Source organism: Xiphophorus hellerii, chromosome 18, assembly GCF_003331165.1.
Source record: "Xiphophorus hellerii strain 12219 chromosome 18, Xiphophorus_hellerii-4.1, whole genome shotgun sequence".
Taxonomy (NCBI): Eukaryota; Metazoa; Chordata; class Actinopteri; order Cyprinodontiformes; family Poeciliidae; genus Xiphophorus; species Xiphophorus hellerii.
In genome coordinates, this window is record NC_045689.1 from 3,891,378 (window position 1) to 3,918,837 (window position 27,460).

The following is a 27,460-nucleotide window of genomic DNA, read 5'->3' on the forward strand; positions in this document are numbered from 1 at the left end:
ATTTTAGTCGAACTCATTTACATTTTGGGCCCCATGAAGATGATGAACGACCTCAAAGGGCCACTTATGGCAGAAAGTTTTGATAGAACCCGTCAGAAAACGGCTTCAATATGAATATATTTCTATTTCCAGTAAATACTTCTTCAAGTTGAACATCTTTTCATATTGATGTAATTTTGCAGTATGCAGATAAAAACTGATTCAATTTGAACAAAATGACTTTGGATAATAAAATACTGAAAACGATTTGCTGATTATGACTCACAGGTAACTTTCCAGCAACATATAGGAGCTTGTTTTAAATCAATAATTCTTTAATATTGGTGAAAAAGTAAGAGTTCCGAAAGCGCTGTTACCTAGCAACCCCAGCCAAGCCCGACCCGTTACCTAGCAACCCCGGCCGAGCCCAACCCGTTACCTAGCAACCGAGTTCTAGATTATTTCACTTATAACAAAACATTTTTACCACGCTGTAAGTAAAATAATAAAATCTAAAAAAACCTTCTCAAGTAAGAGTAGTGATACTTTATAATAAAATTACTAAAGTAAAAAGTTTAAAGTATTTGGTAAAAAGTCTACTGAGTAACTGATCAAATTATCAATCATTTAATATTTAAAAATTACATCATCAGCAGGACCAGAATGTAAAATTAAGTGGAAAATTTGGTATTTTAAGAACCAAAATGACAATAATTCATATAAGTAAAAAAAAAAAAAAAATCAGGCAAAATAAAAAGTTTCTTGGAATAAAAAAAAAACCTTATGAAACTTTAACAGAAACTGCAGGTGTGTGTCTGTGTCTGGTGGATTTCTGGTTAAAACATGTTTGTTTTTCACTCAGTGGGGAGAAAATCTAGAAATTTGACTCAAGTAAGAGAGAAAGACAGAGAGAGAGAGAGAGAGAGAGGAAGAGAGAGAGAGAGAGAGAGAGAGAGGAAGAGAGAGAGAGAGAGAGAGGAAGAGAGAGAGAGAGAAAGAGGAAAGCGAGAGACGCTCTCTCTCTCTCTTCCTCTCGCATCTCTCTCTCTCTCTTCCTCTCTCTCTCTTCTCTCTCTCTCTCTATATTCTGACACTCCTCCTCCGTGACTCTGAGCGCAGAGCTGGAGTCTCAGTGCGCCGGTGGAGCCGCTGCGCTGCGCACTGATCACCGACTGCGACTTTACGACATTTTTAATCTGGATACGAGCCGAAATCAGGGACATAAAGAGGATTTAAAGCAGCAAAAAGTGAGTAAAAACATCTATCTATCTATCTATCTATCTATCTATCTATCTATCTATCTATCTATCTATCTATCTATCTATCTATCTATCTATCTATCTATCTATCTATCTATCTATCTATCTATCTATCATTTTTACTCCTTTAACTTGTTAAAACTCAAACTGACCGCAGTCTTATATTTAGCAGCTTTGCCGTTGTTGACTGCAGATAATTAATAATTGATAAGTGATTCCCGCGGTTCGCTGTCGTTTCGGACCGGTTCGGAACCGTTTGGACTCTAACGGTTCCGAACCGGCTGAAGTTGTTTCAAAGTTTTCAGCTCTTTCAGATTCGCGGCTTTGGTCCCGAAGAGGAAATTTAGAATAGTTTGTGCTTTAATGTGGCTTAAAGTAGCTGGATATGTGGAAATAAAAGCTTTAATGTGGATGAGATGGGAATGTGTTTTGTTTTAACCTCAGTTTTTACTGGAATGTCCTGTAAACTCGGCTGTAGATTCAATCAGATGATAATTTGATTTAATCTGGTGGATTATTCCAGGTGGTTCACATGTACAAGTTGTCAGGATCTTAAGTTGGTTCTGTAAAAATGATTTCTGATGGATCAGGGAAAATGTGTAATTAATTCAGAGTCAAACATTTCTGGGAACTTTTTTATTCACCTGTTTAAAAAGTAAAATAAAAATAAAAACCGACGTCAGTCAGAAGTTTACATGAAAACTTTGTCATTTCAGGATTTTTATTGGCAGGTTGGAAGTTTTCTTTCTCTGGGGTGAAATGTTGTCTTTTTGTTTTGTTTTAAACTGAAAACTGGTTTCAAATTTAAATAACTTGCTTTTCTATCACAGTTAATACAATTAATAAATACTATATTAAATATTCCCTTGAAAAAAGCAAAAATAAATATTAAAAATATATAGTTTTTAACAGGATTATGTTTGATTATTTTGTCGAGCGCAGTTATATTCATTTAGATTATAACATCTGTATGAAGCACGGCGGTGGCAGTATCATGCTGAGGGTCAGGATGTTGAATGTTTCAACATCCTGCCTGAATTTTACCAGGACTTTACATGTTTTTCTGCAACTTTCAAGAGAAAAAATTTATTATAATAATAAAAATTTATAAATAAAATTTATTATTATTATTATTATTATTATTATTATTATTATTAGAATCTTTGGATAAAAATACAGAAATAAATTCCCAAATAAATTAAAATGATATATTTGTCTTTTCTTTAAAATTCATTGCAGCTGTTTTAGTTAATCAAAAGAATCGTTCGGATTTATCATCAAAAGCCCCAAATTCATGTGGGGGTATGTAAACTTCTGATCCGCTCTGTACTGATTTGGTTTCCTTGGTAACGGAGATCCAGTTTCTCCTGGTTGACTTTTGGATTTAAATCGTACCTAACTTACTCTTTGTGTTTAGATTAAGAGCTAAAATATTTTTTTTATGTTTTATTGACAACATTTGGACATCATGGATGCAGGCGGCCATTTTGTTCAGCACAAATCTTTGCATAATTAGAAATAATGACTTATAATGAAGCCACTTTTCTGTTTCATCTCGGATTTTTAAACTTAATTCAACAAAAAGTCGCAGCAGAATCTGAAATATCTTAGCAGGAAAATAATAACAAAAATAAAATCCAGTGAAGCCAGATTCATGTTTCCAACTCTCCTCCTGTAAACGACACATTATTAATAATTCAAGAAAATAACGGAGCCGTCTGCTGTCAGACTCCTCTTTCTATTTCTAATATCAAACCTCCTACAGAGGATGAGCAGAGCGGCTTCAGCTAAGTGGTTAGCTGTGGCTATCTGTGGTTAGCTATGGTTAGCTGTGGTTAGCTGTGGCTATCTGTAGTTAGCTATAGTTAGATAGCTGTGGCTAGCTGTGATTAGCTGTGGTTAGCTGTGGCTAGCTACAGCTGATGATCTTTAGCTTTACTTACTTTTTGTCTACAAACCGGCAGACCAGGGGTGTCCAAACTTTTTGGCATGGGGGCCAAAAAAAGTTGAAAGAACTCCGAGGGTCACAAAACTTTAATAGCAAAAACTATTTTTATTTCATTTTTACCTGCTAAATAAAAAACAAACCAAACACAAAGTAGCTGGATTTCTGTAGACCAGAGATGTGTAAATTGTAGATTTAAAATGAAAAAGATTTGCCAGATTCTAAAAAGAAGAACAGTAAAACAGATTGCAAAGTTTTCTTTCTTGTTTTTTTAGCTTTTTTTTTTTACCTGGTTGCATGTTGTTGTTGTTGTTTGTTTTTGTCTCTTAGTACTATTAAAAGAAACTAAATTCCAAACTAAAACCTGGATGAATGCTTTCAGTGAAAACTTGTTTTCAAAGCTCCATCGTCCGGCTGGACTGAGACCGAGGGCCACTCAGAAATGTTCCGAGGGCTTCAGATGGCCCCTGAGCCACACTTTGGACACCCCTTCAATAGACCTTCCTCCCTGTTTCCAATAACAGGGAGTTTTAGAAAGAAGAGTGCAAAACTTTGTCGATATGACACAAAAGTTGAAAAAACACAATGTTTTGGTTGTTGTGTTTCCATTAAATTAGAAAAACAATTTTAAAAAAGTTTGATCACACAATAAGTTATTAAAAAACATCATTTTCCTACCACTTCCTGTCTGCTTCCTCTTTTCCGCCTGTCGTTACACATGACTGGTGTGATGCGAAAAAAAAGTTTCTATCGCAGTTTAGTGCTAAATACACTAATTTTGACACAGCTGAAAAATCCCCTCATCCTAGCGGTAAAACATCAAAATTAGAATGTTTCCATTAAATTTATCTTCATGATCACAATTTGTCTAATTTTAAGGTGAATGGAAAGTGTAACTCCTACTCCAATGTCTCAACGTACAAATACGCAACACAAAATGTGTTGCAGCTGCAGCTGATATATAATTTCTTCCCTTTTTTTCTACTCCTTGTGCTGCCCCCTTGTTTGTGACACTCTGGGAGGAGAGCCATAGCGAAAGGAAACATCTACTAACCAAAGACAGGAGGTGGCAGGGTTAGCTGTCCGCAGACTAAGTTGGACAGGCTGAGATGATCCTGACACATTCATGGGAAAATAAACTGGACCTGAACACTGAATACTGAGCAGAGGAAAGAGTCTCAGGGCTTCCTGATGCAATGAAGGACGATTTGCAGAGAAATGTGACAGAGGATGAGATAGAGGTAGATGATCGGCTGCATAAGGAGCAGCTGAAGGAAGAGGCGTCCTGCTTGCAGGGTGGGTGTCATTAGCATATCCTGTTTGTGTTATTCCTCTCTGACTAGCTGTCAGCTCATGGCTCAGTTTGGGGGGTTTTTTCAAGCAGGTGTCATTTCCAGGTAAAATATTGACTCCACAGAACCGCAAATAAGGTCATATTTTAACTGGTTTAGCCTCCAGACTGATGATATTCTCACTGCTGCAGATCTGGGTTCGTCTCTTATCTGCTCTCATTTAATCCATGACTGTCACAGTTTTTCTGTTAACATATTCCAGATTATTTCCCCCTTATTCTCTTTCATTTCTGTTCACTTTAGTTTGTTTATATCATTAGCTATCAGCGCAGCAATGCGCTAATAGCAGAGCTAATTATTTGTTCAGCTCTTCAGAATTTTTGCTATTTTAAAAAACATTAATTAAATTAATTTTTCTGGATAAATTCTAAATTATTATTTTACATAACTGTTTTGTAAACTTTCAGTTCAATAAAGTTTGACATTTCTACATTTATATTCGCGCTCTTATTTTGACAGTTTATAATTCCGTTTCCTCTCCTCGCATTTTTTTTTAAAGAAACTTTATTGAGCAATGACAAGTAAACATTGCTCAACAAACAAGCTAATGAGGTACACTGATAAAAATACAACACTAACATGTTGGGGTGTTAAGCAAATACATTTTCTATTTGACGTTTGTAAAAAAAAAAATTATCTGAATTTATCTCAATGGTTTTGAGCTGTTTTGGTTGGATCTGCTTTTTCTTCATTAATTTGCCATTTAAGAAAAAGATGGCTGCCGAGAAAACAAGGGTTGGTGAGTTTCAAGGGGGAAACTGAGTGACATAAATGAAAGTGGGAGTAAAGGAAAAGGATGATGACAGGACAAGAGGATAAATAGCAGCTACAGAGGAAGGTGGATGTAAAAGAGATAACGCTGAAGGTCTAATTGCCCTCAAGAGGAGTTCGGATAAGCAGCACTTAGGAGCCGTGTGGTCAGTAATCACTGTGGTTAGCAGCTGGATTGGAAAAAATGACGCTCAGCAGCTGCTCTGACAGCAGGATAGACGCCCAGTGCGTTACTATACCATTATTTACCATAAAACAACATGAGAACCTTCCTCTGAATGAGCATTCCTTGGATTTTCCTCAACTTCATTTGTAACAAAATGCTTCTCATTATTCAGAGCAATTACACGAGTGGGGCATGCACAGGGAACATAACTGCTTTGTTAACGGCCAGAGGCAGTCATCTGGAAACGCATGCATCGTCGATGCTGTGTGGAAATGGCACGTTCACTGCTAAACATCAGATAGCGAGACCGGAGCGTTGAGAAATGCCTCTGTGGGTTTTGAAACAAGTGGAATAATCTCTGTCCATCTAGACCAGAAATAGTCAACGCTGCAGTTGGTGTCCCGTAACTTTTCACTGCAAAAGCACAAATCTTACCAAGTATTTTTGGTCAAGCTACTAGTGCAAATATCTCAGTACACTTGAAATACGACAAAAGTAACTTTTAGGGAACCTTTTTGCAAGATATAGGAAGTTGTTTTAAGTCAATAATTCATTAATACTGATTAAAAAATTCTAATTCCATTGGCAGATAATTTAAACTTATAACATGGGAAAATGTTTTTTTTATAAATGAACTGTTAAGATGCAGATAGTCCGCGTGGGGCGCAGCTCTGTGCAGCGCCTCGTCACCAGCACAGATCTGCATTCCTGTGGCATGGTATGTAATTTAATAATGTTCAAAAGCTAAAGTTTAACAACTCACCTGAGAAACTTTCCACCTGTACCTCCAGGCTTTCTTTAGTGACTGGGTCTTCAGCCAGTTTCCCATTATTATTTCCAAACACAATCCTTTGCTAAGCTAACTGTAGCGTCACACTTTAAGCTCACCTCACGGTAAATAAACGGTTGTTAACATGCAATACTTCACGGACCACTAGGGGGCGCCTAGGGACCACCAGTTTGAGAAAGACTGTGGTAGTATCCACATTGGCACACCCACTAGAAGCAAACAAACGCACCCAGTAAAATACTTTCATTCTATTGGCTGAGAGGTTGCCAGGCAACGGTAGTTTTCTGTTCCAGGCACTAGCAGAAAATGATTTGCAAGCGGAGATTTGATCCGAGCAGAGACACGTTTTGAGCGTGGATATGTGAAAGAGCGCTGAAGTTTTGAGTAGAAGGATTACAAGTTTTGGGAAGAAAGACATGAAGTCCTGCTTTCAGATTGAAAATGAGAGCTCTCAAATTATGGCAGAAAAATCCCCCATCGAAAGCCCAGCTGATTTAAATTACTGACTGATTAACAGGTGTTTGGTGAACTGAAATCTTCTGAATCGGATGAATTAAAGCAGCGAAACAAATAAAACAGCCAGAGCATCGAGCCTTAAGGACCAGCGTTTGGAAACAGTGGTCTACACCACGGGCATTTAACTCCAGTCCTCTGAGTCCTGCAGCTTTAAGAGTTACCTGCGCTGCAGCACACCTGAGTCACATAATCAGGTCGTTAGCAGGAATATGACTGCAAACTGAGGAGATTGGCAGCCAAGTTTCTGAACTTTTTACCCTTTCCTAACCATGAGGGAAAGACAGACGATCAACTCCAGCCTTTGAGTGTTGGTGTCCCTAAAGGAGACACTGACAGACCTGAATAAAATGGCTGAATTTCCTCCTCATCATAGTCCTGCTAACGACGTCATCCTTTGAAGCAGAGACTCCTCTAAACGGATCAGACATTTGGGAGACCAATCCGATTTGGTGAGTCTTTTTGCAGATTGGTAAAGATTTGGGGGACTTTTTCTGGTTAGTCGTTTGTGGTTTGATCTTAAACTGTCTGCCGTGTTTCTGAGTTTTTCCATGGATTTTGTACTTAGAAATTTCTGCTTGGGAAATTGCTAGTTGATCTAGTCGCTCTCCTGCCCATCAGACTTCAGTATCAATAGTCCGAAAACGGTTTCCTGTGTTTGTACATTAAATGTTTGAACTATGAAAATAAGCAGCTATAAGGGTTGTCTCAAATATTTGTGGACTTCAGCTATTAGCTCTGCCGTATTGTGCAAAAATCTTAACTTTTGCTTCTTGTCTCAAGCAGAAGATAATTCCTTAACGTTCTAGGTTCTCCTGAACTCAGTGTAAGGGGAAGTATCATGACCACATATCAGATGAATCTATTTTGAACGACATTTGGATTTTAGCACCAACGAGACGAACACCCAAAGAGTAATTAGATGAGCGAATCTCTGGTCCTCAGTTAGGCCTTACTGGATGTTTCCTGATTCTTCTCTGTACTAGAAAAAACCAAAACAAGCCAGACACTCCTTCTTTTGTCCTTCACAAACCCGCTGTCCTCATTTCTAACCGTGCATCCAACAATGCTCTGTAAGGGTCAACTGGCATGTGAGGACTTTAGGTGCAAGAAAAGCAAACAATGTCCAACAAAAGCTATAGATGGATAGGTAGGTAGAGCTTTGCACTCTGATTGTAGCATCAGATTTCAGGAGCCCCAACGAAGCAAAAAAAAAAAAAGCTCAAGAAGAAGAAAGTAAACTTCAGTTTGTGTCTCAGAAAACTTGGACTGTAACTGTGAGATGTAACTGCGAAGTGAGAGACATCACCCTCCGTGATCACAGCTCGTCTAATCGGGTAATTGCTGTAAAGGCGACAAGTGTCAGCTCTGCTAGCTAGCTAGAGGGATGACTCACACTAATACACACACACGCCAACACACACACACGCACACACACGCGGGGGCGAGTGGGAGACAGCCAATCAGGTTGCAGGAATATGGTTAATTAGGAGTCCCTGAGCGGGGTGTTGATTTTGTTCCAGTCCGTTTCTTTTTTTATTTTGTGGCCGAGTGTCTTTTTTTCTCGCTCTCAGTCAATAGCGGATTTGCATCAGGAACATCGTCTCCTGCCAGCAAACGCTTTGTTCACTGCAAAAACACCAAATCCCACCAAGTGTTTCTGGTCTGTTTCGAGGGCAAATATCTGATTCCACGTGAAATAAGACAAAGCAAACTTTTCAGCAACATCTCAGAGAGTTACTTGGAGTAAATAATTCCTTAAAATTGATGAAAATGTTGCAGCTCCACTGGCAGATAAACCAGACAATTTCCCATTTTTTTAGTGAAATAGATCAAGTATTTTTCATCAATGCCAAGGAATTATTTGCTAAAAACAAGCTCCTATATCTTTATCGTTTTATATCGTTTTGTCTTATTTTAAGTGTAATAAGACATTTACACTAGAAACTAGACAAAAATCCTTGTTGAGATTGTGTGGTTTTGCAGTGTTGGTTGTCATGGTGATCCTGCAGCTCCAGGGGAAGCAGCTTTCTAAGAATTGAGCTGTTCAGGTTTTTCTGTCTTGTATTCAATTATTATTATTATTATTATTTTCTTTTGTTGCTGGGAGGTTTAAGATGTCAGTGACCTCACATCTGGGAAATCATCCCATCCCATCTCTTTATTGAATTACGCTGCTGGAATAGCATCAGACGGTTCAGCTCTCATTACAAACCGAATGATGGATTGCTTGGCGACTTGCCTACTTTAGGAAGCTTATTTATTTGGAAATATCGATTGCCATTGAAAGCTTTCATGACCAAACATCAAATCAAAGTTGCTAATTTGCTTTGCTTCATTCTCACCCAGATTTAAAGAACAGTTTTTATACATGCAACCTTTCTATGTTCGTCTCAGCTCCATGAAATCAGATTGTTTCTGATTTCATGACAGAAACAATCAGGTTCACTGTATTACTGGTTTCTGGATGCTAATTTAAAAGTTACTTGTAAGTTTTTTTTAGTCATTTAATTTCCCTTTGGGATCAATAAAGTACTTAAAATTTTTATTTTGTCTTATTGTAAGATAATATATCTGCACTAGAAACTAGACCAAAAATACGTGGTAAGATTTTGTGTTTTTGCAGTGTACAGTAATAAATTAATCACATGTATTAAAATTTATTGATACTTTCTTTGAACAAGCAGAAAAAATAGTAAAAGTAAAAAGTTTTGGGGTTTTTCAAACATCATTAGTTGGAATTTATGATCATTTATTGTGATAAATCGCGATAAATGATAAACGGTACGATAAATGCCTGCTACCAGTAAGGAAATAAGGTTGTTATAGCGAGAAGAGCTTGGCCGCTCAGTTTTCTGTATAAATAAGACTTCAAATGCAATTCTAAAATTTACTGGAAGCCATTGTGGAGAGGCTAAATCAGAAGAAATGTGATCTGTCTGTGTGGAAACAGTCAATACTGTCGCTGCCTGCTGCTGGTGCCAGATGATCACAAGGCAAAGGGGCCACAGAAAACTGGAAGAAATTTATTTATTTATAGATAACAGGCTGACTTAGAGGCTCAGAAATAAAACTATTTCCTGTAAAAAAAAAAAATACTAAAAGGTTTCCCTATAATGGTTTTCCTATCCTTTACTGGTGATAAAATACAGAAGAAGCTTAAACCAGTACGCAGAATTTAAAATGCATAAATACAAGAGCTGGAACGATTAATCGTGATGAATCGATTATTGATATAATCAACTAATTTAGTAATCGATTAATCGTTAACTGGAGTTTACAGACTCAAAAAAGCTACTTATTAAAAAAATATATATATTTACAGCAGCAATTAAGCCAAAACTATACAAAATATATATATTTAGCATTTAAGATAAAAACTAATTTGTTAATATTTTTATGGCCAAATTTCCTCAAGTGGCAGTTTTAGCTTCACCCAAAATCAAACTCACTTAAGGAATGAATATCATTGCATTTTAGGCAATAAAATGTTTAATTTCTCAGTTAAAAAAGGAATTAAATTATTTGTTTATTTGCAGATTTTAATGTTCTTCTAACAGAAAGAAAACTGGTTAAAAGAAAAATCTGTGCCAATATTTTCATTTGATTGATTAATCTCTAAAATAATAGGTGAAATACGAAGATATTTGCAGTAGAAACTAGACCAGAAATGCTTAGTCATATTTTGTGTTTTTCCATAGTTTTGTCTTTTTTTCCCTCACCTGCATGTACGCCACCCACACAGCCATGTCGGCAGGCCCAGTTTGTTTTTCATTCAGTGGGTAGAAAATCCAGACATTTTACTCAAGTAAGAGTATAAAGTACAGCACAGTAAAATTTATTTATTTTTTGTTTCAAATAAAGTTACTCAAATAAATGTAACTAGTTACTATCCAAGACTGGGGAAAGCAGAGGCACAGCTGAACTTAAAGGACACCAGCGGTTGTTGTGCATATTTTTATGTTTAAAGCAAAAAGAAGAGCATTGAGGTCAAAAGCTGGAATCACAGCAAAACCTGTTTCCATCAGTGTAAACGGAGGAGGGAAAAAACCCCGCGGCAAAATAACAGAAGCAAGAACAGGTCAAATACCTTCTGGAGAAAAATGCTATTACATAAAACTAAAATTTGAAACACTTAAATACACCAACAGCTTCACAAGACGGCCAAACATGCAAAAATAAACGACTTTAATTTGTTCAGTCAGTGGAATTAGGAGTCAAACAGCCAATGAAAAATAAACGATAAACTGAAATAATAAGTTGACGACATTGGTGAAACACAAAAAATAAACAGCAACAAACGTTCTTTCAAGTGTTTCAGAAAGTGCAGTTAGGAATTATAAATGTAAAGTAAATAAAAAGCTTGATGAACTAGAATTTTTTAAATATCGGGACGGATACAGATATTATTCTCAGATCGGTGCGTCTCTCGTCATACAGAACGAACTTCAGGAAGTAAAGATGAACTCCTTTAGATTCTTTAACAACTCGTTCACTGCAAAAACACAAAATCTTAATTTTTGGTCTAGTTTCTACTGCAAATATACATTGAAATAAGACGAAGCTAACTTACAAGTAACTTTTTAGAAAGATGAAGAGGCTTGTTTTAGTAAATAATTCCTTAATATTGATGAAAAATGCATTATACATTATAACATGGGAAATATGTCTTGTTATAAGTAAAAATATGGAACTAGAACTAGGTTGCTAGGTAACGGGCTGGGCGTGGCTGGGGTTGCTAGGTAACGGCGCAGTGGAACATTCTACCAGTGGAACAAGAACTTTTTCATCAATAGTAAGGAATAATTTAGTTAAAACAAGCTCCTATATCTTGCTAAAATTTACTCGTTAGTTTTGTCTTATTTCAAGTGTACTAGGAAGTTAATTTGACCAAAAATACTTGGTAGGGTTTTGTGTTTTTGCAGTGAAAACTGGACACAGTTGGGTATTTCCAGCAGGACAAAGCTCCCAAGCAGAACTGGTTTTACTGGTAAAAGCCGCCTTTCTTAAAGCTGCTGAAGGTCATGACCTCATCCTCATGGAAAATTGGTGGCCTTAAACCCAGAAAAAAAAAAGAAGTTAAAATTAACTTTATGAATTCTGGGTAGAGCATTAAACGAAAATTAATTTCTCTTCTGATGCATCGTCACTTACTGACAGCGACCCGGGCTTCTTGTGAAAGTGCCACGGGTCGGGTTGGATGTAAACATGGAAAGTGGCGTGAATAAACATTGGGGCTGCAGGTTTTATTGCAGCTTTGCACGGCGCCGCATGTTGACAAAATGACAAACCTGATGGCCAGCTGCCCAGAACCGGAATCTAAACAAAACAAATGGAAAAGGCGCAGATGAGAGGCAGAGGTGTCAAAACTACTCACAGTCTCTACAGACACCTGTATGAAAAGATATTCTAGTAAAAGTAAAAGTACAGGTTGGACTGTTTTACTCAGAGTAAAGTACAAAAAGCAAAAAGTAATTTTCACCTTCAAGAATACAAAATGACTTTTGATATGTCTAAAATACTAAAAAGGTTTTGATGACAGCATGGTCTGTGTTGACTTAAAAATACTGATGCGGTCTTTTCTTCAAACCAATTCTCAATCAGAATCATCTAGAATCGCACAAAACGCAGCGCATTCGTTATGAATCGTTTTTTTTGAGCCAAAAACATTCATTGCAAAAACACAAAACCTGAATTCAAACTATTTTTGTCTAGTTTCTAGTGTAAATATCTTAGTACATTTGAAATAAGACAAAACTAACTTGCAAGCAATTTTTCAGCAAGAAATGGAAGCTTGATTTATGTCAATCGTTCCTTAATATTGATGCAAAATTATTTGTTCCAGTGGCAGATTATTTCACTTATAACAAGACATTTTCCCATATAATCAATATTAATGAATTATTCACTTAAAACAATCTCCTATTTTGCTAAAAAGTTATTTGTTTTGTGTACTCATCTTATTATTAATGAAAAAGGTTTAGTTCCACTGGTAGAATATTCCACTGCGCCGTTACCTAGCAACCCCAGCCAAGCCCAGCCCGTCACCTGGCAACCAAATTCTAGTTCCACTGGCTGATTATTTCACTTTTAACATGGGAAAAATGTCTTGTTACAAGTGGTACTAGCACTTTTTCATTGATATCAAGGGATCGATTTCTCTAAACAAGCCACTACATCTTGCTGAAAAGTTACTTTAAAGTTAGTTTTGTCTTATTATTACATGTATTTGCACTAGAAACTAGACCAGAAATACCTGGTAAGATTTTGTGTTTTTGCAGTGATGTGAACAAAGTTGTTTCCGTTGCAATATTTTGCGAAATGCACTCGGTTTTTTTTTTTTTTTTTAAAGCCACAAAACCCACCACATCATAACGAATAAACTTTTTATTGAAAAACTGGAGTTTTTTTTTTCAAAATCAATTAAGCAAATTATTTTTGTAATTATAATTTATGCAATTTTAAGGTAAATGGAAACACAGCTGTTGAAACAAACTAATCCAGATCAAGTTTAACGTTATTACAATACTAACATTGAATTCTATGTAAGTCTGTATCAGTTTGCTTGTTTGATATTTTGCTCTGTTATAACTGATGCTTGTTTACTCCATTTTTCTTTCCCTACTTTGGTTTGGTTCATAATTTCCTGCTGATTTCTATCGTCACGTATCGATACGAGTGGGTTTTGAATTTAGGCCAATAATTTGCATCTCACACAGGATGAAGATTAAAGGGGAAAGAGTTTAGATTTGCACACACGTCACTTCACACTCTAAACCAGAAGAGATCCGACCAATCAGAGAGAGCGAGAAGCGACAGGAAGTGGCGACGGAAGCAGCTACATCCTGGCAGCATGCTACACTGATAAAAATATCCTGACCTATATACTTTAAAAAAAAGTAAGGCAGCTATTTGCATAATTTATTTCTGTTTATTACGCAAGACTGGTATTTGGTAAAGTACTTATTTATTTCTTTATGTATAAAAGAAAATTATAATTTTGTAAAGCAGATTAAGCAAAACTGAACTTTGTATAAATTATTCAACTTTTTAAATGAAAACTGACTGAAACAATAACAAAAACATTAATAATATCTGTTCAATACAGAACATTTTATTTTTTATTTCTTTACATTAAAGAAAAAATGGAAACCACCAAGCTTCTTTCTAAAAATCACAATATCGTCTGCAAATATTATTTGGTTTATTACTAAAATGTTTCACTGAACAAACATTCTGTTTATGGCAACAACACAGAAACTTAGACTCCTGTTTTGTTATGTTTGTTTTAGTTAATATTAACCACTTTTCTTTCTAAAAATCACAATATCGTCTGCAAACATCATCATTTGGTTTATTGCTAAAATGTTTCACTGATCAAAAATTATGCTTTTAGTTAACTATAATAACCTTTTACTCAAACCATGAGAGACAAATGTTTCTTTTCATTCGGTGTATGTAAACTTCTAGCTTTAACTGTATTTGTTACTTGACATTTCATCAGATATTAGCGCCTGCGCTCTGCTGGCTGTGTGTGAGTCCGGCTGTGTTTGTCAGCGGCCTGAGACTCGCCGCTGCTGCAGCTTGTCCTCATAAACGGCTGGAGATTTTTCTGCAGCCCATCATTAAAGCTGCTGACAGCGTGGTCATTTGTCTGGGGTTCAGTGCCCGGTTGAGGACTCTGTGTGCAAATGACTGTGTTCCTCCAACGCTGCTGCATTGATGCAGTGCACAAGTAGAAGAAAAGGGGAGGAGGAAGGATGGATTGAACCTGTTAAAGCAGGTGTGTAAATTATAACTGGTTTTCTGCAGCAGCAGAAAGCCAATCAGGCTTATGTGCAGCAACATGCTAATCTGCATAGCGGCGCGCACACGCCTCCAAATCCCCTGGTTGTACAGCAACAAGCTCCGCTGATCTGGTCAGAGTCAGAAGTAGCCAGTAAACCTCAGAATCGTGGAAAACATTCCAGGTGGCATTTTTATTGAAGTCATTAATTTTCCCTGCAGGTCGTCGAGCCGACCAGGGTCTGAATCAAAGACCGCAGCAGTCAACCAAGCATGAAATGAGTAACCACCATTAGCTGCTGTTAACCTTCACTTGTAGCTGGAATGCCTCTTTTCTCCTTTCAAACACACTTTTCACTTCTGTTCAGCGTAATGAGTGACCCCTCTTAAATCCGGTTTATGGGATTTTGTTTTGTTGTCATAGAGCTTACAGGGAAGTATTTCAAAATCCTCTGTATGCATACACACACACACACACACACACCCCGACCCCCCCCACACACACACCCAACCCCACACACACCCACACATCCACACACACTCTGTTACTTTGTGTTAAGATGGTCATAATAGAGACTGTAACATTTAAAACAGGAACTATGTGGACATAAGTTGGAGTACACTGCAAAAAACACAATCTTACCAAGTATTTTAGGCCTCGTTTCTATTTTAATATACTTGAAAGAAACTTTTCAGCAACATATAAGAGATTATTTTAGGTAAAAAAAAATTCCTTAATGTTGATGTAAAGGTTCAAGTGCAGATTACTTAATTTTTCCCATGTTATAAGTGAAATAATCTGCCGGTGGAACTAGAATTTTGTTGCTAGGTAACGGGTTGGGCTTGGCTGGGGTTGCTAGGTAACGATGCAGTGAAATAATCTGCCAGTGGAACTAGAACTTTTTCATCACTGCTAAGGAATTATTTACTTAAAAAAGCTTTACATGTTGCTGAAAAGTTACTTGTAAGTTAGTTTTGTCTTATTTTAAGACAGTAGAAACTAGATATTTGCAGTACAAACTAGACTAAAAATACTTGGTAAGGTTTTGTGTTTTTGCAGTGTATCCTGGATGACTGATGAGGCAAACTGAGCCGCGAGAACAAACAGAGAAAAATCTAATTTACTGTGTAAATGTCCTGGTACGTTAGGCTTGTATTGCAGTTCTAATGAACAAATATTCACATTGCTAACAGAAACGCAACCCAAACTGGTTTAATCTTTTCTCTTTTGAAATATTTCAACAAACGTATAATCTCCAAAGAAATCCAAACATCTAAATATTCTGCATGTCTTTGCTGAACAATGCGGTGAGCAAACCTTTGAAAAGGTCGATCAGGAATCCGTCTAATCCCAGAAAGGAAGGAAGGAAAAGATTCCTGGAGAATGCGGCGCTAATTATTTCACAAACCAGTCCAGACTACACAAAGGATCAAAGCCTCTGCTGACCTTTTAACCTTCAATAAATTTTCTTCTTGGATTTTTGTTGCTGTTTTTTCAGCGTAGTGACCGTAAATAGGCACGCTCTAGAAATAAATAACCTGTTTTTGGACCAATGTGGTGCCCAATGAGGAAACAGGAAGTGAGGTGCATGAACATGCAGTGCTGCGCTCTGAGTTGTTGTGATAAGAAGAAGTCTGCAGTGAGTTATGCTGTTGCATTTTGTCTCTAAATCCTTAAATATTTCTGAGTGATTCATTTAACACAGCAGGGAAGCTGGATTATTGCTTTATTCTATGAATCAGTTGTTGGGGAATGTGAAGAAACTTCGAGGTTTGATCAGAAATTTTGGCTTTTTTTTTTTTAATCTAAAAGTTAAATTACCTAATTGGCAAACTGGACATTAACTTTTCTTTTGATTCAGGTGTTTTGGAGTGAAGAAACAATCAAAGTCGCAGAAAAGTGTTTGAAAACTGGAATTGGAGAGCAGTGGTTCAGATTCTCAGTCATCCAGGATGTCATGCTAATGTCTGACAGGAGAAGTGGAAAGTGTTTCTAAGCGAACGTCGGGAAAAACATTTTCGAAAATATACTAAGAGCTGCGGAGTAACTAGTTACATTTACTTGAGTAACTTTTTTTGAAAAAAAAAACAAACTTTTGGGGGTATTTTTGCTGCGTTGTACTATATTACCAAATTTTCCACTTAACTTTACATCAGCACACGAACCAAAATGTAATTTTTAAATATTAAATGATTGATAATTTGATCAGTTACTCAGTACTTGAGTCGACTGTTTGCTAAATACATTTTTACTCTTACTTGAGTAAATATATGTTAAAGGAGTGCTATTTTTACTTGAGTACAGTTTTTCTACTCCCCTCTAATTAAGAGTCAGATAATCTGTGATTATCTAAGCCCCGCCTCCTGGCTCTGATTGGTGGTTTTTGGGGCATTTCTTCGGCCCAGGAAGGAAGTGGAGCAGATCAACCTCTTCACAGATTATCTGCCTCATAACAAACTGTCGATTTAACAAATAAATTTTTCACATTATCTCAGAAAAAAAAGTCTCCATCTGGTGGGCCACACAGAATCCGTCAAGGTACTGCAAATGGCCCCCGCGCCGCACTTTGGGCACCCCTGACCCAACAGAAAAACAATACAGAAATACTTCAAGTTTGAGTTATGATAAAATCAATGCATATTTAAGCAAAGAGGTTGGACTCTTGAGGTAAGAAAATAAAATCTAGCGCTACTCTTAGCTGCTATTTTCCATGTGATGAAGAGCCTTCCTCATCATCAGCTGTGGCGTTCCTCCAGCTTCACGCGACGGCAACATTTTTAAAAATGGAGGTGGAAAACATGAGCCTGCATGACAATAAGTGGAAAGCTATTCCAGCGAGCTAACGGCTCGGCTCTCTCAGGTGTTCACAATAAGACGACGACTCAGCGACTACACTTTTCACTCTGCAGCAACAACTGGAGATAAATTACAACTAAAACATTTAGGCAGCAACTAAATGTCCCGCTCGTTCTCTTCTCTAGAGCTACAGAGATGATTATTTATGTAACGGCAGCTTTTAGCATTGCTGAAAAATAAAAACATCAAGTGGATTCGCTGGACAGGATGTTTAGTGGAACGAATCGAAAGTTTATTCATCAACAAAACAAAAGTCACAAGGATACGGAAGGGGATTAGTGCCACTGACAAAAAAATATATACTTTTTTTTCAGAATTCCAACTTAAATCTAAAAATTCTGATTTTAAAATTTTTTGAAATTCCAATTCTGTGTTAATCTATGTGGAATCCAGAAATTTTACTCAAGAATAGAAATACTTCAGATCTTATTCTCTAAAAGGTGTATTTTTAGAGCGCGCTCTCAAAAGTGTATTTGAAATAATTAAGTTCAATGGTGTGTTCGTATCTTAAGTCTGACGTCATGACGAAGCTTCACCAGGGACAGATCCTGAACCAACCAGACGCTCAGCAGAACCGAGACCTCAGGCTGCGTTCACACCGCAGCCCAAAGTGACCCAATTCCCATGTTTTGACGTAATGCGACCCGCATCAGATCTTTTCATCTTTTCATTTCACAGGTCGGATTCTTTTTGAATGCGACCCATATCCGATACGTATCCGATTCAAATGTGACCCAACGTCCAGATCGCATTCATCCGACCTGAACGTCACTGATACTCGACATTGTCACTATTCTGTATCCTGATACGAGCAAGAAAAACAACAACCATGACGGATAATAATGAGGATTAAGTTTTTACTATGCTGCTCCAGTTGGACGAGAACTTGAAATGTGTAAGCTAAGCTCCACTGTTAGCCTCCATGTTTACTTCCGCAAACACTGAACACTTCTTCTTCTTTATGGCGGTTGGCAGAACGCTGAGAACGCTGACGCTACTGCGCCCTCTACTGTACATGCGGCACACTTTCAGTTTCCTGACTAATTACTTTCAAGTAAAGGGCCAAAAAAAACCTGATAAAAGAGAGATATCATTTATTAGTTTCCTCCTTTATTTGAAGTAAACTAAATGATTTGAGTAAGACTGATTTAAATTTGTCATTTTAAACACCGTTAATAACTTCAGTTTAAAAACAACTTACAGAATGGAGCTGGATGAACTTAATGAATTGAGTTAGAAGATCGTAATATATTGAGTTGGTTAAACTTCATAAATTAAGTTGGTTCAACTAGTTTCTTTTTGCAGTGCATGAATAAAACCAGCGCCGTTCTCGCTTAAAAATAGCACAAACTGACTGAGACGTTCAGCTCACACTGCAGACCACATAATGGGTTGGAGACTCGATCTGCAGACTGCAGGCTGAATCCGCCGCGCCGCCGCGCTTCCTGACACGGATTCAACAAAAACTGATTAGCTTGCAGCAGACTGCTAGTTTCTAATAATACAGTCTGGCTTGTCCAGATATACCCTCTCATCTTTGCTGTAATCCCATCTGCTGTGACTCACCTGGAGGATGGACTCGGCCGCTCGGTGATGGATCGCTGTAATAACGGTGACCCTGCAGGAGGCGGCGATCCGTCAGCGTTTCCTCCGGCGCAGGATGTGAGGAAGGCGGTGAGAGATCACCGACCTGCAGACACACGGAGCAGAAAGAAACGCTCCGATAAATATCAGTTCTCTAAATCAGAACTTAAACTCACAGCCAGCGGGGTGAGAAAAAAAAAGTGAAAGTAAAGACTTGCTTTTATAAATAAAGTATTGAAAGTGAAAATACTTTCTGAATTTTTGAAACAAATGTACATTTAGGAGTATTTTTAGAGTCATTTTATTATGAAGTCTCTCTACTTTTACCTCTTTAAAATTTCTGGATTTTCTACCACCAAATGAAAAACAAACAAGTTTTAACCAAACAAATTCACCAGACACAGACACACACCTGCAGTTTCTGTTAAAGTTTCATAAGTTCTTTTATTGACAGAAACTGATTTGGAAAATGTGTATTTTTATTATTATTATTACTCTAAGTATGTTTATCTTTTTATTGGACGGGTTTGATTCGTTAGAAGAACTGACATTTTTAAAATGAATGTTTAAAAATAGTAGTAAATTCAGACTCTTTTTCTTACGTAAACCAGCTATAAATGACGCTGTATGTGTCTGTCATGTGGACTTGTTGTGTTTTTACAGTGTATGACACAGAGTTAACGCTGCGGTTCAGTTTTTACTGGAAAACAGTTGTTTCCTGATTTCAAATTGCTGCTTCCCGCCTCCTCTGTGTGCAGAGGCTCTAAAAACTACATCATGATAATTACAATGAAACTTAACAACAGGTTGTAACACGACGCTTCAGCAAACAAGCCCAAAGTGGAGGCCCCCCGGTATCCTCCCGGTATCCCCCCGGTATCCCCCCGGTATCAGCCCGGTATCTACCCGGTATCAGCCCGGTGTCAGCCCGGTGTCAGCCCGGTATCTGCCCGGTATCAGCCCAGTGTCAGCCCGGTATCTGCCCGGTATCAGCCCGGTATCAGTCCGGTATCAGCCCGATATCAGCCCGGTATCAGTCCGGTATCCCCCCGGTATCTGCCCGGTATCAGCCCGGTATCAGTCCGGTATCCCCCCGGTATCTGCCCGGTATCAGCCCGGTATCAGTCCGGTATCCCCCCGGTATCTGCCCGGTATCAGCCCGGTGTCAGCCCGGTATCTGCTTGGTATCTGCCCGGTGTCAGCCCGGTATCAGCCCAGTGTCAGCCCGGTATCAGGCCGATATCAGCCCGGTATCAGCCCGGTATCCCCCCAGTATCAGCCCGGTATCAGCCCGGTATCCCCCCGGTATCTGCCCGGTATCTGCCCGGTATCTGCCCGATATCAGCCCGGTGTCAGCCCGATATCAGCCCAGTATCCCCCCGGTATCTGCCCGGTATCTGCCCGGTATCTGCCCGGTATCCCCCCGGTACCCCCCCGGTATCTGCCCGGTATCTGCCCGGTATCTGCCCGATATCAGCCCGGTGTCAGCCCGATATCAGCCCAGTATCCCCCCGGTATCTGCCCGGTATCAGCCCGGTATCAGCCCTCTGAGGCGCCGCTCCGCCCGGTAACATGAGCGCCGATGTTTGGGCTGCCGGACCGGCTCCGGGTGACGCAGCAGAAAAACGGGATCCGTCTCAGATGAGCGTTTATCGCAGGAACGTAGAGGAGAGCAAACAAACCGTTTTCTGAATATTCCTCTTTTGTTTGCTTCATCCGCTGACATACAGTGATGGAGAAACGTGTTTCTGTTCAAACAGGGCGGTGTGGCTGAAAAACACGTCACAATACAAACATTTAAACATTTCATATCAGTCAATATTGATAATCATTGATTAGTTTTTTGTTATAAAAATCTGAAACACAACCGAACTGTTGGCGTGACATTTCCTGTTTTATCCACGTTGCTGTTGTTCATTTTTAAGAAGTTATGTTAGCAAAAGCTTAAATTGCCTCTGGTTTGCTCAGCAGGTCGTTGCTAGGTAACCAAAGAGTAGCTGAGTTGCTAGGTAACCAAAGAGTGAGAGAGTGAGTTGATTCCACCAACCTAGCATAGCTAGCTGTGAGAGGTTGAGAGGCTAACGTCTTTCCTCCGCCTACATCTCCCAGAATGCTGTGCGGTTCCGGATCGAATTATTGAATATTTTATTGGACGTATTGATATTGATATTGATATTGATCTTTTAGTTTCATTTAATCAAGATATAATAGTTTGTTTTAGGTCAATAATTTCTTTATATTGAGTAAAAGTTCTGGTTCAACACTGGTAGAATATTCCACTCCGCTGTTACCTAGCAACCCCAGCTCAGCCCGTTGCCAAGCAACCTAGTTCTAGTTCTGCTGGCTAATTATTTCACTTTTAACATGGGAAAAACGTTTTGTTATAAGTGAAATAATCTGCCAATAGAATTAGTACTTTTTTTAAAAATCAATTTTAATTATTGATCTAAAACAAGTTCATGTTTCTTGCTGAAAAGTTACTTGTAAGTTTAGTTTTTTCTTATTTCAGGTATACTAAGATATTTGAAACCAAACGTAACCAGACAAACATTCTTGGTAGGATTTTGTGTTTTTGCAGTGTGGAAGTGAAAATCTGACCACAGCAACTTATTTCACTTCTCTGCTGTTTCTCAAATGTGGTTTGAGTCAAACTGCCAACATGGCTTCCTTTCAACTACAGTTTTTTTTTTCTTAATTTTTCTTTGAAAAAATACAGATTAGTAGCTGCTCTGTTCTTAAGACTAAAAAGATATAAAATAATATGGAAGTTTGTCATTTTACGTTTCTTTCTCTTGGATTACTTTTCAGGACAGTTTACAAGATAATTCCCTTTATCTGAGCCGAAACGTGTCCAGATGGTCTCTCTCTCTCTCTCTCTCTCTGTCTCTCTCTCTGTCTCTCTCTCTCTCTCTCTCTTCAGATTCGCAAATTAGATTTAAACAAATATGAAAACAAAGCAAAGCTATCATTTACCATTAAGAGGGTTGCGTTTAGTAGTGCATAAAGTTATTTTTCTTTTTTTTTTGAGTAGCAGTGCACATGGGAATTACAGTGAGGTGTTTGGAGTCCCTCACGCCCTGCAGCAAGCAGCCGTATTCAGCCATCTGGAGGCTGCAGAGCGTGAACCAGCAGAACTCTGCATTATGTTACTGCATCCATGGTTTTGGATTATTCGGCTGCTTTCTCAGCCATATTCTTTTACTCTGATGGGATTGCAGAACTCTTAGAATAATCACAAGTAACTTTAAAGAAAACATCTGAAGTGTTGTGGGAAAAAACGCTTCAGCGCCTTTGGAGCACAAACTCGTACACGCTTATTTTCTTCACGTTTTGATGCTCTCTCATAGATTTAAAAGCTAATTTGAGACATTCATTGCAGTTGTTGGCTTTGTACAAACAGAACTCATATTTCCTTGTTGGTTGCTGTCAGGAGCAGATTTTATCTAAAGCAAACTCTGCCTGCCTTTCCTTGTTTTGTTTTCTTCCTCCGTTCTGTTTCCACTCTCTTTATCTTAAAGTTTCTCTTTGAGGCGTTTCAGCTGATAAACAGCCCAAACAATAAAAAAAAAAAATCTGGATTTAAGACTAATTCTGGTTAATTTTCCTGTTTGACATTTTTTTTGCTTTGAATGCTTCATTAACTTTGAACTTTGCATGACGGAGTTGTCTGAAAAAGTCCAGATGTTTTTGGTCAGTTCGGGCTTATTGGGCTGAAAACTAACATTAATGCTTAAAATGTCAGAAATACTGAAGCTTTTTCAGGAAGGTTTTGAGTTTACAGATTTACAAATGATTGAAATAAATGTCGTCGCTTCCCATTTTCAAATTTCCCCACTAATTCACAACGTTTGGATTCCTAAGGATGGTTTTTGTTTTGACTTTTAAGCAATGCAGTGACCAGAGTCGGGGAGTTACATTTACCTGAGTAACTGTTTTGATAAATTTTACTTTTAGGAGTATTTTTACTGCGCTGTACTTTGAGTAATTTCATTATGAAGTATTTCTACTCTTGGATGATTACTTTTTACTTTTAGTTGAGTACAAATATGTTGTTGAAGTAGTGCTGCTCTTACTTGAGTACAATTTTCGGGTCCTCTGGCCACATCTGGCGTTGACACACCACCAGGAAAAGTTCAGTATTTTCAAATCGAACTTCAGCAGCTGAGGTGGGTGGAGAATCCAAAAATCTGCTGGGATTTGTCTCCATTCGTCGGATTATTGTACCTGAACACTTTTTCTTCCATTTGGGTTCCTGCTGTTTCTAGATTCTGTTTTTAGCAATAAGTTACTATTCTTTGGTGTCTGGAAAACAAGTTGTTTCAAAAACCCTCTGAATGTAACGTCATAAATCACCATTCACTGCCTGTTACCTAGCAACCCCAGCACAGCCCAGTCTGTTACCTAGCAACCCAGCAGGTTTTTTCAGTTGGTTTTATACGCTGCTGGTAAAGACCAGTGTTTTAGTGTTGACTTAACATCCAGAAACCACTTGCTGCATTCTTGTTGGTTGTGCAGGAGGCTCCACTTCTGCTCTTCAAAGATGTACGGTTATATAATCGCTCATCTGTTTGCAGCCACCTTAACGTGAAAAGGCCAGCAGCAGGTTATTTGGATTCAAAGTGACAGACGCCCTGAAAGGAGCTGAGAAAAGGCAGAAATCTCGTTATCTAAGAATGATTTTGAGCAAAAAATGTAATGAACATGTTTTGTTTGGACCATGGATCTATTCTGATCGGGTCATGGAAGCATAGTAAGTTCACTTGAAGCAATTCTTCATGGTTCTCTCTTCATGAAGTCCAGGAAAAACATGTTGGTGAAGTCTAAGAGATGACTTGAATTCTTGACAAAGTGTTGGAATCCTCTACCGCAGGACAAGGCTGCATTTTTTAGCCATAAAACATCCTAATAATTTGCTTTAACTTTGTTCCTGTGTGATTTTTCACTAAGAGACTGTTTAACATCTGCAGGGAGACGTTTTTCTTTCTCACCCAAACCTCTTCTTGTTGAGCTGCCAATCAGCACACCTGTGGATAATCCCTCATCCAGACATGGTGCAGTTCGTGAGCACAACACATGGTTGCTCTGGCGACAACAATGCTGAATACTGTCAGCAGCTGCGCCGCATTGAAATTTTCTAAATAAATCAGCCTAATCATGCAAATCCTGTTGTCCTCTTTGTCGTTTCTGCCAGTAGTAACATCCGGTTATTGGTCATGTGACCCGTTTCCATTGGCTGAGAAATCACCTCATCCTAACGCCAAAAGATCTTGAGTTTTTTAAGAATTGGGGTGCAAATGTATTTCCGTACTTTCAATTTGCACAGTTTTATGTTTAATGGAAACGCAGCCAGTGATGGTCTGAGAGGATGTAGCCAGAGTTGAGTAGCAACTGGTTACATTTGAGTAACGTTTTAGAAAAACTTTACTCTTTGAAGTACTCTTCCTCCTAAAAGTAAAAACACTTTTAAATACTCTGAGTAATTTTTATGAAGTATCTCTTACTTGAGTAAAACTCTTGATTTTCTACCCACTGAATTAAAAACAAACATGTTTTAATCAAAAAGTCACCAGACAGAGACACACCTGCAATTTTTTTTTAAGTTTCTGAAATTTTTTATTGAAAGAAACTAATTTGGAAAAATTTTCTTTCTTTATTTTTTGTTACTTATATGAATTATTGTAATTTTTGTCATTAATATACCAAAATTTCCACTTAACTTTATATTTTGGTCCATCTGATGATGTAATTTTTAAATATTAAATGATTGATAATTTGATCAGTAACTTGGTACTGGAGTAGACTTTTTTTTTTAATCCTTTTTTACTCTTGAGTAATTTTTTGCTACTTTTTACTTTTACTTGAGTAAAAATATATTGAAGTATTTCTACTCTTACTTCAGTGTAATTGTTGGAATTTCTTTGAATAAACCGAAGGTCTTGTTGGGTTTTCTTCTGTTGTTGTTCATAAAAAACAGGAAAATACAAAGTTAATTTCAGAGGACAGTGCAGAGCGACATGAACTAGATCATTATTTCCAGTGGCTGCAGCGGCTCAAACGCACCGGGATCATTTACTGAAACGCTTCAAATCTGGCATTTTTTCCTAAAAGGTCGTTTATCTTCAAGGCTTCTTTAGTTGTTAATCTTCTGGATAAAACAAATGTTTTCAAAAACGTAAGTAGTTCAGATTACTTTTAATGAAAGTGTCCTCAGCTTGTCTGAAGTGTGTAAACAGACGCAGCGGTGGGAACGTTGCAGCGTCTGGGTCTCTGGTGGACAGAACATGTCAAGGTCAAAGTCAGTGACCTCTGTTTCGATTCATTTGTTTCAGGAAGTGGTTTCCTCCAGATCTCATCAGATTAAAATGTTGAAAATATGAAAACAGCCTCATGGAAGTTCAGAGGGTGAGGTGTTGGACATGGGAATCAGAAACGAATCGGAGACGTTTGACAAGACGTACCAAAACAATCGCCCTGAAATCACTGCCGTCATTTTTCGTAAGATGCGAAGAAAAAGCAGAATAATCCGAACCTTTCTGCAACTGAGATGAAATGTTTTTGGTTGGGAAAACAGCTGTGCTGATGTTTTATTAAGTGTTACATTCCTTTAAAGTCCCTGGAGACGGCAGCGTCCACTCAACTGTAATTGTCCAAAGATGCAAACAATGTCTTCCAGCCAGAGAATGAACCAGCATGCGCTCCGTGCCAAATTGTTTTGCTTTGCTGGTTTTATGTCTTTAGCTAATTAAGAGCAGCGAAATGACCCCAGACTGTGTGTGTGTGTGTGTGTGTGTGTGTGTGGGTGTGTGGGGGTGGGTGGGTGTGTGTGTGTGTGTGTGTGTTAGACTTTAGGTCACTATCTCAGCATTAGCAAACAGGACTTTATTTTACAACAAAGCTCGTTATGTTTGGGAACGGTTATGTATTCGGTGTTTTTTGGAAATTGAATTTGACGTTTTGCAGAAGAGCTGAGAATGACGCTACAGTAGAGCCACTATAGATGGAGAAAAGGAGAAAATTTCAAACAGAAAAACGCAGAAATTTAAAGATCAATCTAAGAAATTTTCTAGAAAAAATAAGCACATTTCTGAGCTCCTCAAGTCAAAGATTTGCATGAAATTTTGAGCTCAATTTAAGAAATTTTCTTGGAAAAACAAGCAAATATTTTCAGTTTCAAAAGTTGAAAATTTGCTTACTTTTAAAACTCGGAAATTTCCAAGTATTTTTTAGAAAATTTCTGAGATTAAGATAAAAATTTTCAACATTTTTACAAAAGAGCTATGTAAAACATATTAGAGTTATTGCTGATAGAAAATAGAGGAGAAGTTTTCTGCCAAAGAATCCAAAAATGTTGAGGTTAATCTCAGAAATTTCGTAGGAAAAAGCAACTTTTTAAACTCAGAAAATTTAAGTTTTCTCTAGAAAATTATTGAGATTAATCTATATTTTTTTTGTCTTTTCTGGCAAAATTTAAACTTTTCAAACTCAGAAATTTCTGGGTTTTTCTAGGTAATTTCTCAGATCAATTCTTAATTTTTTGGGTGGAAATTTCTTCTTTTTTTCTACCTCATCTGCCGTAGCGTTATGGTCGCCATTCACAATGATTGCACGTCGTTTCCAAAATGTTTCTTTCAATAATTCATCTCTCTGGTCTTTGCTGGATTTTTCTTCCTGTTTCTTGAAGACGTGACTCTCAGGAATCCATTTGCCAGTTTTTGATCTTTAAAAAAAAAAAGTATTTTTTGTCAACGTATTGATTAACGCGGCAGTTTAAAGAGTTTCCTTAGAGTTTGTCTGCCAAATCTAATGAAGTGTGAAAAAGTTATTAGATTTTTACTTTAAAACCCAACATCTTGTTTCAGTCGTGTTCTGTGAAACCACCAGTTTGGTAAAAGTCATGATGTCCACATCTCTGAATCATGCAGGCAAAATCGAACAGAAACACATTGTGTGTTACTTTATAGGGAAAAATCAACAATTATGGGTTTGTTGACGTGGAAGATAATTCATTATAGTAATGTTGTGCCATATTAATAATCCAAAGTTAACAATAACACTAAAGTTTTTTTCTCTTTTTCTGCAGGTGTAGAGGCAGACTTCTCTCTTCTACTCTGATCTTCTTCTTTCCTTGTAAATATTTTCTCCTTTTGTTTTCTCTTCTATTTTCAAAACTTCAAATTGATCCCAAAACAACTGCTAATAAACTTTATATATGTATATATAAAGTGGAGCATCATAGCAAAAGATTTTCTTTCATTGTTTTATAACTGCAGTGGTTTTACATTCCTTCCTGTTCTTCCCGTTTCATTTTCACCTTTGACCTTATAAAACCTAGTCAACATTAGTAGCTACAGTAATCCAGCTGTTTTTAAGTGTAGTAACAGAAATGTGTTGTTATCCTGTCTAAGAAGCACAAGCACAAATTATTCCACCCCCATGCACTGTAAAAACAGACTTGTTTG

The 27,460-nt window shown here is 37.7% G+C and overlaps 1 protein-coding gene and 1 long non-coding RNA gene across 2 annotated transcripts in view; one reads left to right on the plus strand and one right to left on the minus strand.

Annotated features, from left to right (window-relative positions):
• Nucleotides 1–1,099: 1,099 nt before the first annotated feature.
• Nucleotides 1,100–27,460, plus strand: part of gpr4 (G protein-coupled receptor 4) — a 46,370-nt gene continuing 20,009 nt past the window's right edge. Inside the window, exon 1 of the mRNA XM_032544890.1 lies at nucleotides 1,100–1,226. The gene's annotated coding sequence lies outside the window, so the exon portion shown is untranslated. The remainder of the gene's footprint in view (nucleotides 1,227–27,460) is intronic.
• On the minus strand, nucleotides 11,675–19,181 carry LOC116707629 (uncharacterized). Its single transcript, XR_004336536.1, has 3 exons — nucleotides 18,984–19,181; nucleotides 11,930–12,094; nucleotides 11,675–11,829 (listed from the first exon to the last, which is right to left on the minus strand). It is a non-coding gene; the product is annotated as an uncharacterized LOC116707629 (long non-coding RNA).